The sequence below is a fragment of the Mustela putorius genome, unplaced genomic scaffold (genome assembly GCF_011764305.1).
Source record: "Mustela putorius furo isolate JIRA1106 unplaced genomic scaffold, ASM1176430v1.1 tig00000929_pilon_pilon_pilon, whole genome shotgun sequence".
Taxonomy (NCBI): Eukaryota; Metazoa; Chordata; class Mammalia; order Carnivora; family Mustelidae; genus Mustela; species Mustela putorius.
The window spans coordinates 4,075,820-4,087,882 of record NW_025421520.1 but is presented as its reverse complement, the minus strand read 5'-3'; the positions used below and the strand labels follow the sequence as shown (position 1 = coordinate 4,087,882).

The following is a 12,063-nucleotide window of genomic DNA, read 5'->3' as shown; positions in this document are numbered from 1 at the left end:
CCTTGGTCTCTTGGCCAAAGTGGTGTCTGCCATGATTCTCAGCTGTGAAGTTAATCTTTTATCCTAAATATTTTGAGGAAAGTACCTTAGGATTCTCTAGATATCCTATTTCTGCTAAAACTTTCACGCACAAATTTTAGCCTTTACCAGTGGATCTTGCCTGTACCGATGTTACTGTTGTTCTAATGGTGACTTTTTGTTGGTTTCTTCCTTCCTATATTTATTAATTAGAATTCCGCTGTAGGGAGCTATTACCATTCCATTCGTCCCTTTGTTTATTTGGTTATTGATTTTTGTGAACTCAATAGATGTTTATTTTATTCTTTGAGTTATAATCCGATACTGTTGTTATTTACTTTACTTGTGTATGCGTTCAAGTTGCTCTGACTTTGGCCTTCGTGAGCTCATTCAGGCTGGTTTCTGCCCCGGTTGAATCTGTGCTTTTGTTTGTTGCTTCCTGATTTTCTAGCTCTATGAGACGCTCCAGGATCATCTTGAATTTTCTTCGTTTCAGTCTCAGAACCGACAACTTCAACTAAAGAGCCTCGGTTCCTTTTTTGTTGTGGCATCCTGTTTGTTTGTTTTGTTTGTTTGTTTTTTGAGGATAGTATTTAGAAGCCAAGTCCTGGGTGATAATTGTGCCTGTTGATACTGGGCTGTCATTGCTGCTTCCAGCTGCCCTGAGTGGGTAGAGCTGAGAGCACACATGTTCATGTAACTCAGGCACACACACACCTGTAGTTGGACCCCTATCTATTTTTTGGTACACACACACAATGAGTCATGGAACACTACATCAAAAACTAAGGAGGTACTGTATGGTGACTAATAGAACATAGTAAAAAAAATAAAATTGTAAGTCCACATTGACACCTTCAACTCCAATCCAGCACCACAGAATTTTTGTAGCCTTCTCTCTTTTCTTACTTGTAAGTTCTTTCTCTGACAATGAGACCCTTAGTTCTCATTATCAACTGTATTTCTTTGTCTAACCCTATACCCCAAAGCACTTGCAGAATTCTTAACCTATGGGATTTTCCTTTCCTTTCATTTTATTTTTTAAAGATTTTATTTATTTATTTGACAGACAGATCACAAGTAGGCAGAGAGGCAGGCAGAGAGAGAGAGGGAAGCAGGCTCCTTGCTGAGCAGAGAGCCCTATTCGGGGCTCGATCCCAGGATGCCGGGATCATGACCCGAGTTGAAGGCAGAGGCTTTAACCCACTGAGCCAGGCGCCCCTCTTTTTATTTTAAAATCTACAAAGATTCTTTTTCTAACTCTATTGTTTTCATCTTTCTGTCTCTGTCGAGATTATTTTAAAATTATAATCTCTAAGCATTGATCGTTTCCTTTTGCAGCTCATTTTGTAATATTTGTTTCTGCCCCTTTGTCCTGCCTTGCTGTGTCTCACTCATGCCCTATTTGACAACGCTTCTCGTGAGAGCTTTCACTTTGTCTCCGGGGGATGTGTCTTGTTCTTTTCTCCTTCTCCTTCACAGTGCGTCTTGGAAACTCCTTTGTTGTGTTTTTCTGGTCATTACTTTCTTTCCCCCAAACTAGGTTCCTTGGTTTCTGATCCAGCCTCTTCCTGCATGTCTCCTATTTCATCTCAGAAGGAGCTGTGATGCAAACACATGACTTGTCTCAAACCCATGATGATGTTTCTATAGAAAAAGACCTTCTCCACTCCCAGACCCTGTTGGATTCTGGCCAGATGACCAGGATTGAAGCCAGATGACCTTAGGAGTACTAGTGGTGGGTTGACTTGGGAATTGTTTATAATTTCTCCTGACTTCCCACTTGTTTGGGTTATTTATATAGGGGAGGGGTTTTCAAGAGACAAAGGTCTTTCATGAAGAAACAATAAGCTCTTCAAGAATATAAAAGTGGGTTACGTTCCCTGTTTTACTGTAAGCTCCAGAGGGCAAGGCCAGGGACATCTCTGCACCGCGCCCACCACCACACCCACACAGTACGGGCACATTCCATAGCATGGTGGTCACGCCAATAAAACAGGATTAAAAGAAAGAGTATTAGGAAACACACTGAGAACGTCCAGATTAATGACTTGCTGGTATTTAAAAAGTAACCAGCAGTCACTGAAAGCCCATGCTGTAGCCCATTTTTTCTCTGCAAGTTGAGGTGGAAAAATCCCGAGGTTCTTCCCAACGCTGAGACTCTGGACCTTCCCACACTGACCTGTGGGGGGATCCACATTTAGCGAGCTCACCACCGTCTTGTTCTGCGTCCCCGCGGGCCCTGTGCTCTCTCTCTCACCATCTGGAAGCGCCCCGTTCCCGGATCGGAGCACTCAGGCCCTCCTCTGGGCCACAACGTATCCTAAGGCAGAACATTTTCACGTTCAGTTACTGTTGTCAGTTTGTCACGATTGGCCCAGCGATTCGGCTTTGTTATTTGTTGGTGGTTTTGTTTCGCCTCATTACGCTCTCTGAGGGATGGTTTCCCCTCCGTGTTCCCGTCCTGGGTGCTTACAGATGAACGCGTCCGTTGGAGAATTTTAAAGCAGGCCCCGGGGCTCTGTCACGCACTCGGCGTGGGGACGGAGAGCGGAGGCAGATGCGTGCGAGAGGCTTGGGCGCTCATCTTCCTCTCGTCCGATGTGGAGAGGAGGCGAAGCTGCTGTGGACACTTCCCGCCGCTCGGCGGGGCGGGGGCGGCGCATCTCCGCTGCTTCCCCAGAGCCGTGGGAGATGCGACTCTGCCCGCCGCCTCCGCGCCGCTCCACGCGCCGGACAGAGACTGTGTATCCCAGGAAGGATTTCTGTCTGTGGACTGAAATCTTGGGATCGGCAGGGCAGGCATCGTCCAGTGAACACGAGTGACCCTGAAGACCTCAGCCGACCAGTGAGACATCTCCACCGGCCATGCCAACTTCGTCGGCTTCATCAGACCTTCGCTGATAAACTTCCTGACCTGGTTCTCCAGCCGCAGTCGGAGATTTATGGGGAGCTCAGTCCTTTTCTCGGCTTCATGGTGAGAAGGCCTATGTGGACTTGGAGCGGACGTCGGGCTTCTCGCTGGAAGCCGGGGCTTGGATTAGGTGACTGCTAGGATCCCTCCAGGTTCAAGGCCCAGTTTCTCTGAATCGTGTAAATGGTTTCAGGGCCCAGCCCAGAGCTGGGCACAGTGGGCCACATGGGGAACGCTGGGGACAGAGCAGGGGCTGTGGAGGGAAACTCAACACAGTAACAGAACAAACGCACTCCTTGTCTCCAGGACCACAGGTCGTGCAGAAGTCAGGTCATCTGGGACAAGAGACCCAACGAAACAGGGACAGAGGAAAGATTGTGGAAAGAAAGGATCATTCAAGAGGGAAGGTCTTTGTTACCCAGGGAGAGAACTCTGGGACCCGCCGGCTCAGTGGCAGTTCATACCCCAGGAGCCATCATAGCGCGACCCTGTTGAACCTCCTTCATCCCTTGTGGGGAGATTCTCCATCGGCAAATCCCCATTTGGGAAGACACGCAGGCTTCCTGGGAGATTCCTGGGCTCCTTTCTCCGGGCTGCTCTGGAGCTGCCTAGAGGAACGGCTTCTCGAGGAGACCTGCCGGCGGCCGGGTCCAGGACGCCCCAGCCTGATGCTGAGTGTTACGTAGGGGAGGAATTTTAACACCGGCTCCTTCCAGAAGAAAGGATGGCAATTAGATGGTGGGAGGATCTGCCCTTGGGTTAGTGTTTGCTGTTTCCACCCCCAGGAAGCACAGCGGAGGCTCACTGCCAGGTCACTCTAGGGAGCCTGGACAGGGGTGACAGACGCCTTCAGCCTGGTTCTCCCTGCACAGCGCCCGGGGTGGGGGTTGGGGGCCAGGGGTCGCCGCCGCGTGGCTGCTGCCTGGAGTCTCGGCGGTGGGGAGGGTCCTCCCGGGGGGAGGGCCGGCGAACACTTAAGAGGGAGGTTGTACATATGCGGACCAGTGGGGGAGTCGCTTCGGTTTTATGGCTTCCGGACAGCAGAAGAAAACCTGTCGATGAGTGGGAAGGCAGTCGGAGGACAGAGAGCACCAGAAACGAGGGAAGGAAAGTGATAAAGACCAAGGAAGCCTAGTCCTTGGTTGGACGGAGGTTTTGAGGCACAAGGCAAGCAAAGGTCAGAAGCCCTGGGAGGTTCAGTGTGTGCAGACCAGCGGGGGCACCCGGAGTCCCCTTCCAGGGCCCCTCCCCATCCCCCACCCTGCGTCTCCTTTCCTGTGACCGGCTCAGGGCTGTGACACCGTGTCCCCATCACCCCCAGATGCCGTGTCCAGCATTCTCCCAGCCCTTCCTGGTGCCCGGGAGAGGCATCCTTCTCATACGCCCACCACCCCGACCCCCTTCAAGTCCCCCAGTTCTGCTCCAGTGTGAGCCTCTCCGAGCTCTGCAGGAGCTCTAAGGTCCTGGTCATTCCCACTAAAGCTTTCTGCTCATTTCACATGTGGATTTTGCTTCCGTGTCTATATTCTAAGCCTCTTGAGAACAAGGCTGATGTCTTATGCTGCTTGGATCCCCCTGTACCGTGTCTGGAGTGAGAACACACTGGATATTCAGGCCATAACTGTCTCAGTGACGGCCACACTTGCCTTTTGTCCAGTGACCTAGAGGACATCCTAAGACGGTCTCAATTCATGGCTGAGTCAGGCTTAGAATTCAGATGCTGCTTCATTCTTTAAGAATATTTGGATTCTAGACAGCAAAGACCCTCTCAAATTCCAAATTCCCCAGCACTAAAGTGATGCCTTACAGACGGTGTTCCACAGTAGAAACAAAATCCTTTTGCAAGGGGCAGGAGAGCCTAGAAATATGGAGTGCGGGCATTTACGAGAAAGAGAGACGGTGTGTGTCTTCCTCTGTCAGATGGGAGCCACGCCGACTCGGAGGTCAGAGACAAGGATTCACACTCAGAGCCCCCACGACGCCAGGTGCGTAGCAAGCAGCCTGCAGAGGTCAGCTGTTGATCAGGACGATGTATCCGGAGCCCTCTAGACCCGCCTCTAGCCTACATCCCCTGCCTGGTGTAAATGCTGGTTTTTCTAAAACAGTTGCGGTCTAGTTGAACGTGTAATTGAGCCGTCTCGGGTCGCCAACCTCATGCTGCAGTGCCGTCAGTTAACCCGAACTGACCCGGTAGGTCATATTGGACATGGCCTCGACCATTTGACTTGTTGAGGAGACTCTGAGGAAGGATGGGTCCCCAAGACGTCCTGGCGATGTGCTCACAGAAACCAGGTGGTGCGGCTGTGTTCGGGGTCTCAGGACAGTCACGTCCCAGGCAGACTGTTAGTGACAGATACCGCACGGGGCTAGCCCGGGCTTCTGGGCCCCGGCGCAGTGAGTGAGGAACTGGCTTGGAAGACGTGACCAGGCTCACGGCACCAGGGACGCACGCAGTCGTCGAGGACCCAGTGCCACCACCTTTGTGCTCTTCTTCCCGAGAGCGCGGACCCCAGTCTGCCACGAGGAGCGTCCAGCGGCCGGCGCTGCGCTGCCTGTCGCACAGGGCTTGCGGGCTCCCCCGGGCAATGTCATGGGGCACAGAGTTAGGTCCGTTATTAAACGAAACGAGACTGAGACAAAGTGAAAGTTATTTAAAGCTTTATTTTATGACAAGTGTTAAGGTCAGATTGATCGGCCAGGGGAACGAGACTGAAACAAAGGGAAAGTTATGCAAAGCTCTATTCTATGCCAAGCATGAGAAGTCAGACTGACCAGCCAGGGCCATCTCCGAAGAGAGCGACCATCCCCAGCTCACAGGCTCAAGAATCGACTGACCGGTCAGGGCCGTCTCTGAAGAGAGCGACCCCTTCCCCATCTTACAGCCACCTTCTATTGGGTAAAACCGCAACCCGTATCTCGGTATCTCAACCCACCGGGTTTGTGTGTCTCTTGCTGATTGGCTAGTTCCATGCGGTCTGGTGACTTGTTATTCAAGATTACCCCGTATCAGGAACTGTTAGAAACAGCACTTCCCGGGAAGGCTTAGTCAGCTAACAGACTCAGTGTGAGTAACAGGGTGGTCGTCCTTTCCAAGATGGAGTCATTTAGGTTTGGGCGAGACCTTCTCACTGTTACAAACAGTACTTCATACTGATCGGGTGTCTCCATCTGGCCTGACTCGTCCTTGTATTCCGGGCTCCGTTATCAGGAACTGGCCCACTACATTTGACTGGTTTCCCGGACTCGTTTCTAAGTAAGTTTCTCTGGGCGGAGGGGGGCAGGGTCCGCTTCCGTTGGCTGCACAGACAACAAAACGGCTGTTTAACCGGAATGGGGTCGCTCTGGCTACATAGGCCCTTACACGCAGCAGGGTGTTTGAGCGGAGCCGGCAGGGGTACGTGGAAGTCCGCATTCGCATTAAACACGATCGTAGACCTCGATGGCCCCCGGCTGCCTCTCCTGTCGCAGACTCTGCCAGCCGGTAGCCACGCGGTGCGCCTCTGGAAGATGCCCCGGAGGGACCACAGGGAGCTTGTTCTCTTATCCTGAAGTCTCCGCGTGCTCCACGGCTTTCTCTTTCCTCATGTCAAAAACCCGGTTCGTTGGGAGACGAAACTATTTACCTCCATGACGAAAGCCTTCTAAGCACCCCTGCTGTGCTGCGGGGGGTCTCACGGCTAATTCTTGGCTGTGCCCGTATCCCTTTGCCTCTCCTCTCCCACCCGCTCTGGAACGCTCCTTCAGCTCGGGAAGCCCCCAAGGACACACTGTCTCTTGTGCACCGACGACCGGAGCACATGTTTGAAGCCTCGAATTTCTGAAGCTCAGTGGGGAGAGCCAACAACAGAAGAGTGCCCGTGGAACATAAGGCAGAATTTGCCTCGTGGCAGGGGAGAGGTGGGCGGGCTGGAGAGGGAGAGGCTGCTGCCGGCTGGAGAGGCCAGAGAAGGTCCAGCAGCAAAGCAAGACTCACCAGGTTTTTGGGGGTGTCCCTGGGAAGGGGGTCAGGGCCAGCTCTCGGGCCCGTGCCCGGGCATCTCCTAGAGCAGCAGGTCCGGGAGCCGCCCAGACGGAAGGCTCTTCCTGGGGGCGAGCTGACAGAAGCCGGTAGGGGCCTCTTGTGTGGAGTGAAGAGTTCAGTTTTGTTTCATAGACCGTAGTCTCGACGATTGTTTTCAGGAGGGACGGTGCGGTTAATGCGGCTGGATCCGCGCTGGAGGAAGAGGGCGTGGGAGCAGGGAAGACATGGGGAGGCCCGTCGTGCACGGTCCGGACCGGATTAGATGGGAACAAATCAGGGAAATGTCACAACCAAAGTATGGAAAGGGTGATTCTGCCCTGAAGACAGAGAGCAGAGTGCCAATTCCGTCGTGAGGGCAGGGAGGCAACGGGCTCAGAGGGCAGCAAGAAAACACGGCCAGAATTCGGGGGAGCAGCGTGCCGGTCTGCTTTTTCTCCCCCTGCGGGCTCTGTAACATCAGCATTTCTGGGCCACCACATCCTCCTAGGTGACATAAGGAACAGTGATGTCAGGGCTCGCTTCTCACATTTGCTCGAGAACGAAATAAGAGCCGAGCAAAAAGCATTTTAGAAAGTTAGGGATCGTTCAGATCATCCTAGCGTTAATGTCCCTGTGCAGCCCGGGGCCGGTGACTCACGGATTCTGCCCAGCTTCGGGGACAGGAGGAGGGATGCTGCGCGAGCATCTGTGCGCTTCTGGAAGAGGCTCAAAAGCCAGCTTTGCATCACTGCAGGAAGGGGATTTCCCATCTCCAGGCAAAACAACGAAACAGAGCAATCTCACCCCAGGAGCCTGTCTCTGAAAGACAGGATTCTCAGCGAAACCTCACTGGGGCAGCCATCCGTGTTGGTGGTGTGTGAGCAGGTCCCCCGCACCCGGCTGTTGGGGCTGGGGGCGGACGTTTCCGCCGGCCTCCATAAACAACATCGCCGGTTAAAATCACAGCTCGGCAAACCGCAGCCCAGGGGACCATCACCCTCCCCAGCCCCCGGGACTTAAAACTAGGCAGACAGACATGGGGACCGGGGTCCCAAGACCGTCTTGCTGCCTCCTTGGCACGTGCAAGCCACACGTTTCTCACTCAGCAGGAGGCAGGGGGCCGGGGATGGCGGCAGGTGGGAGCCGACCGGAGCTCTGGGAGTCAGCCTTGCAGTGCGGATGAGTTGAAAACCCGTCACGTGTTGCACAGATGTCAGGCCGATCGGCCTTGTCCTTGTGCTCATTCAGCACGCATTTGAGGAGGTGATGGACATCTTCATGCAACGCAGCTCCCTCCATAGTGAAGGTTTCCTATAAATCATCGTGTGTGCCTTCTGCTGCCACCTTCCGTTGCCGGCTCTCTTATAAAGCCCATCTCACGGATGGGAAAACGCAGGCAGGGAGAAGGGCAACACTGCCGCTGACGCCACGGAGCTCAGAGATGGCTCCGGGTCACACCACAGCCTATACCGACCCTAGAATTCCGCTAATTTGTTCAGCTCTCTGACATCCCGCCCACAAAATCCTCTGCCCCGCCATGCCCAAGGGTGCCTGGCACATACTCACACTCAGTCCTTATTTTTGGATTAATTCATCACAGATGAAATGAGGGTGGACGTGTGGCATCTGCAGCCCAGCGTGAGAGGGAAATTAGCTGGACCGGCTCCTCCGAGAGGATCGGGTCCCCGAGTCTGACACTGAGAGAGGAGATGGGGGAATGGAAGGATCCAGAACTGAAGAAGTGAGCGATGGGGAGAAGTGGAAAAGGAAAAAAAAAAAAAAAAAAAAAAAGAAAGGAAGAAAGAAAGAAAAAGAGGAGTCAAAGAGAGCTGGAAAGTGGAAAAGGCAAAGAGCTGAAGTGAGTGCCGGGTGCTGGGGCACGCGTGGTGTTGCCTGGCGGGCATCTGAGGCTGGCAGGTCGAAGCTCGGGGAGTGAGGGTGGTCGCCAGGGGCCGGGCCGGAGCGTCTCGGAGATGTTCAGTGGCACAAAGCTGCACCCGGTGGAAAAGTCCCAGAGTCTGAAGCGCGGTGGAGGGAGCCCAGACAGTATCGCACCAGAAGCGCCCAACCTGCTCAGACACGAGACCCACTTGCTCCCAGCACAAAAGAGAGACGGTACTTCTGGGACAGGCTCGAGGTGCTCCCTGTCCCGACAACGGCAGTCAGATGACAGTGTATACATGTGTCAGAGCGAGAGGCTGCGAACCTTACGCTTACAGTGTTATAGGTCAAATATGTTTCAGTAAGAGATAAAAAATGTTGATTTCATGTAATTGTCTGAAGATGGATAAGGGCTTTCTTATGTATTCATCCAGAAGGTAGAGAAATGGGTCAGTTTAGGCAGTTCAAAAAATAAATGGGGCACCTGGGTGGTTCAGTCAGTTAAGCGTCTGCCTTCAGCTCAGGTCATGATCTCAGGGTCCTGGGATCGAGCCCCGCATCTGGCTCCCTGCTCAGTGGGAAGCCTGCTTCTCCCTCTCCCACTCCTCCTGCTTGTGTTCCCTCTTTTGCTGTGTCTTTCTCTGTCAAATAAATAAATAAAATCTTAAAAAAAAGAAATTAAATGCATGAGCTGTCAATCAAAGCCCTAGAGATCCCCTCAGCAATCACGCCAGCACACAGGCTGTTTGCCTGCCTTGTGAATCTGTCTGGTGTGTCTTTACCCCCGACCCTCTGGGAAAGGAAAGCTCCTATGACCTTTCCTCTCACCCAGTGCCACCTCAGTAGCCCTTGGGACTTTGACGCTGATTCTATTCTTGTGCGTTTCACGCTGCTTCTCTCTCTCTATTGATCCATACCATTATATTAGTTTCAGGCGGACAACATAGCGATTTGATGTTGCACATATTGCGAAATGGTCACCACCCATAAGCCTAGTTAAAGGAGAGGAATCCTTGAAACACAACCCTTTCTTAAGTTCGGAGTCGCCCTGGAGCTGACCATTAAGAAATTTCTCCTTGTTTTTGTCCCAGAACCTGGCTGCCAGTCTCTCCCACAGCTGGGCCTGGCCAAGACACAGAGTCCTATTGGATCGGATTGCAGGGGAGTGTAAGACAGGGGCACCACCTTCGCACCCAGTCCTCCTGCGCCCCCCTTTTCTGCCCTGATGCAAATGAACAGCGAGTCTTCCCAGCTGAGCTTGGGTTTGCTTGTAGAGAAGGGAAGCCCCCTGCAGGTCCAGAATGCTCACATTGACTTTTATGTGGATGAGAGAGAACTCTAAAACAGGTAACAGCTAAACACAAAGATTTATTTCTTTTGCAACAAATGATGTTCAGACAGAGCTCTCTCTTTCTCTGAAATAGTCTTTTCTATTAAAAAAATCTACATTAAAAAGTGACACATTCTGGGGCAGACCAGCTTTTAGAAGGAGAAAATAGCATTAATTTATCCTTTAACAAACATGTGTGGAGTCGGTGATTATTTATTTTGGGGAGCTCCAAGCAAAGAAGATACCGTTCATGGGAAAAGAGACATATGCTTTTCACAGGGCTTATAATGTAATGGTGAGGTAGGCTAAAAATCATTGTAATTATGCAATCAGTGTGCCTTTAATATATCCAGGGGCCCGTACTGTGAGACAGTATCACGGGGTGGTCTGCTCAATCTTTCAGTCTCAGAAGCGCTTCCCTGACTCAACAGTTGAGGTTGTAATTTGCATGGGCTGCTCTGACTTCATACCCGCCGAGGCAATAGCACATGCAAAGGCCCTTCTTGGTAAAGATCTTGCTGGAACGGAAAGAAGACTAGCACGTAGTGAGCTGAGACAAGAGAGGGCTGGGGGCCCAGATCACACAGGGTCTCCGGCCCCTGATAAGGATTCTGTGTGATATCCTGTTTGCAAACATAAGCCTGTGTGGGTTTTGACCAGGACGTGATACACAAATCCTTTCAGATGAGACACCTGAGGGGACCCTCTCTCCTCCGTTCAGGGGAAGGGCTGTGGCCACCCCGGATGGGAGCCGGTAGTGAAGGTGGAGAGAAGCTGACCGGGTCCGGATGCACCAGTGTGGAGGCTGAAGTGATGGGGGGAGACGGAGACTGTCCCAGGGCTGGACTCGAGTGTCTGCTGGTAGAGCGGGTGGAGCCTGGAGGAGGAACAGGTGAGGAACCTCACCGGGGGGGGAATTCCAGCCCAAGGAATTCACTGCCTTACATACACCCCAAACCTGGAATGTGATTCATTGGCAATTGCCTTTTTAAGATAAACATGTTAGATCAAGTGACGAATATGTAGGAGCTATTGAGAATGAGATGACCTTTTTTAAAAAAAGATTTATTTATGTATTGTAGAGGGAGAGCACATGCGGGGGGAAGGGCAGAGAGAGGGAGAGAGAATCTCCAGCAGACTCCCTGCTGAGCGCCGCGTCTGATGTGGGGCTCGATCTTATGACCCTGAGATCATGACCTGAGCCGGAACCAAGAGTCAGACGCTTAACCCACTACATCACCCAGGAGCCCTGAGAATGAGAAGAACTTGAGATGATGATGGGTCCATGCCTTTATGCCCAACAAATGTCCTAGAAAACAATAATTCTGGGCTCTATTTGTTTTTGTTTTTGTTTTTTTCCAAGACATTGGTCTTTCGTAGAGCTTGTAGGGAATTTTCTTTGGTTGTTTTATTTTTTTCAAATGAAACTCCAGCAGTTACTGATGCACCATCACTGAATAGAAACACTCCCGTGGCTTCTCAGAATTCAGATTCTGGAAATAATAACATCGAAAAGCCCAAAGTGTAATCCATTGTTTCTCCAACACAGTGGTTCCTGCTTCTGAACTCTCTCTCAGAGAGTTATTCTGTTGCTACCTTGTGCACTTAGCAAACACAATTTACAGAAACAGCGTGGGGTGCTCTAATGTGGAAAAAAGAAATGCAGGGGAAACACAAAACAGCCCGTGAAACTCCCTGCAAGTGTTTGAACGAACGTTGGGTCCTGCTGTCTGTTGCAAGGGTCTACAACGAGAAAGAATTTAAGTCTTTGAAGAAAAATAGATATATGATGAAAAGCCTCTTATTTGCTTTAAGACCATTTCAATGAATAAAATTTTGTACATACATAGTTTCTCGAAGTATAAAATACTGATTCTTATTTTAATATAAAAAGCATTATTATATTCGAAAGCCAGAGGA

General features: G+C 51.5%; 1 pseudogene; it reads left to right on the top strand.

Moving 5' to 3' along the window:
* The first annotated feature begins 10,887 nt into the window (after positions 1–10,887).
* LOC123393642 lies at positions 10,888–11,852 on the top strand (annotated as a pseudogene).
* The last annotated feature ends 211 nt before the right edge of the window (positions 11,853–12,063 follow it).